The following is a 2,286-nucleotide window of genomic DNA, read 5'->3' as shown; positions in this document are numbered from 1 at the left end:
CGGCCTAATGCTGGGTAGACCTGTTGCCCTCGGCCCGCCGTGTTACCGGCCAGCCGAATGCTGGGTAGACCTGTTGCCCTCGGCCGGCCTTTGTACCTGACGGCCGAATGCTGGGTAGACCTGTTGCCCTCTGCCGGCCGTCTTTCCGGCTGGCCTAATGCTGGGTAGAACTGTTGCCCTCGGCCGGCCCTGGTACCGGCCGGCCTAATGCTGGGTAGACCTGTTGCCCTCGGCCGGTCTTTGTCTCTGGCCGCCCGCGGCGTGGTAGTCCTGTTACCGTCGGCCGGCCTTGCAGCCCGGCCGCCGCGCGATGGCGCCCCGTCTCTTCCATCGGACGCGCGGCCCCCTTGTCGTCTCTGCAGCGGCGAGCACGCCTTCGGCGGTCGGCCTGCACGTCCGGCATGACCGCGGGCACTGGCAGCCCAGCAGGCAGCCCTGCTCTCGCGTCTTCTTCCCCCCGGCGAAAGGCGGGGCGTGAAGGCGGGCGACTTTCGGTCCCAGCCGTGCCCAGGTGTCCCTGCCGGCTCCGTGCGCCAGCATCCACTGGCGAGCTCCGCCGGCCTCTTCCCCAGCCGCGGCCCCTGTCCGCTCCGCCGTCATGGTGCCGGCACCCCACTTCCCCAAGCGCTCCCCGACAGGAGCAGGCAGCGTTGTCGCGCCCCCTCCCCGTGCTCGAATGGACCGCGGCCCTGCTCCGGGCTTCATTTCTGCAGCGCGCTCGCTCGCTCGCTCGCGCGCTCCCTCCCTCCCCCCCCCCTCCCCCCTCCCCCCGGCCGCCCGCCCGCCGCGCTGCCGCCCTGCCGCAGGCTTGAGCGGCGCCGGGGCGGAGGAGGAAGGAACGCCACCAAAGCAAAAGGCTCCGAGAAAGCTGAACAGAGAGCTTCTTTGACCAGGGACAGACGGCGCCAATCATCCCGCCGCCATCCCTGCTTGTGCACCAGGCTCTCCGCCTGCCGACCTCGGCATCAGCCTCCCGCCGCCGCCGTGTAAACTGCCCGGTGGGACCGTGGGCGGGGGCAGGAAGAGGCTGAAAGTGCTGCCAGGGAGGCTGATGGCGGAGGGCGGGGTCGCCCCCAACCGACAATGGGCAGGGCCCGAGGCAGTCTGAAAGCGCTGCCAGGGAGGCTGAGGGCGGGGGGCGGGGCGCCCCCAACCGACAATGGGCAGGGCCCGAGGCAGTCTGAAAGCGCTGCCAGGGAGGCTGAGGGCGGGGGGCGGGGCGCCCCCAGCCGACAATGGGCAGGGGCCCGAGAGAGTCTGAAAGCGCTGCCAGGGAGGCTGACGGCGGGGGGCAGGGCGCCCCCAGCCGACAATGGGCAGGGGCGGGGAAAGTCTGAAAGCGCTGCATGGGAGGTTGATGGCGGAGGGCGGGCTCGCCCCCAGCGTTAATGGGTGGCTGCGGAAGACGGGGCAGGGACAGGGAGAGGGCAGGCGGCTTCGTGCCGGCCCCGGGCGCCTCGACAGCGAGCCCTCACGGCCCCCCAAACCCGCGCCGAGGCCCCAAGAGCTCTGCAGACCTTCCGCGGAAGAACCGGCCCGAAAGCGGCCACCCGCTTGCCGACGGCGGCGCCGGTCGCCTCGATGCAGCCGCCTCCGTGGGGCGGGAAGGGGCAGGGCGAGTTGTGCCAGGGCGCGGCGGCTTTGGGCCGAGTTTCGCTGCACGTACGTGCTTCCCCTGGCTGTGCTGCGGCCCGTGAGGTTCTGTTTTGGGGGGGGGGGGGCTCTGTAGGTAGGGTCTCTGGGGGACGGGGGAGGAGGCGTGGGGTAGGGAGGACGCCGTTTGGGGGGGTCAGTGTGTCAGCAGGGCGAGAACCGGGCACAGGCCCTCCGTCAGCTCGGCTGTGGGCCCAAAGGGATCACAAATAAGATTTGGCAAGAGTTTTGTTTTCCGGAAAAGATTTTCTTTCCGAGTAAATAGAAGAGGCAATCATTCAAAAAAGGCAAAGAGGAAATGAAACAAATCAAATCAAATCAAAACAAAACAAAACAAAACAAAACGAAATAAAATAAAATAATAAAATGAAATGAAAAGAAATGAAATGAAATGATGAAATAAAATGTTGTCGAAAATATGTCTTGGTCTTGAAATCGATTCTGCCGGGCGGGGCAAGGCTGCTGGAGCACTTGGGCTCCGGAGCGTTAAGAGGCTGTGGGGTTTCCCCGGCTCCGAGATGGTACAAGGATGCCTCGTCTACCCGGATCCGCGAAACGTGGCCCGTCCCGCGGCGGCCAGGTCGACGCGGCTCCGGGGCCGGTGGCGTGGGACCGCCGTCGCCGGCGAAGGCG

This window comes from Sturnus vulgaris, unplaced genomic scaffold (assembly GCF_052056855.1).
Source record: "Sturnus vulgaris isolate bStuVul1 unplaced genomic scaffold, bStuVul1.hap1 Scaffold_184, whole genome shotgun sequence".
Taxonomy (NCBI): Eukaryota; Metazoa; Chordata; class Aves; order Passeriformes; family Sturnidae; genus Sturnus; species Sturnus vulgaris.
The sequence above is the reverse complement of the archived record's forward strand: the minus strand, read 5'-3'. Positions refer to the sequence as shown.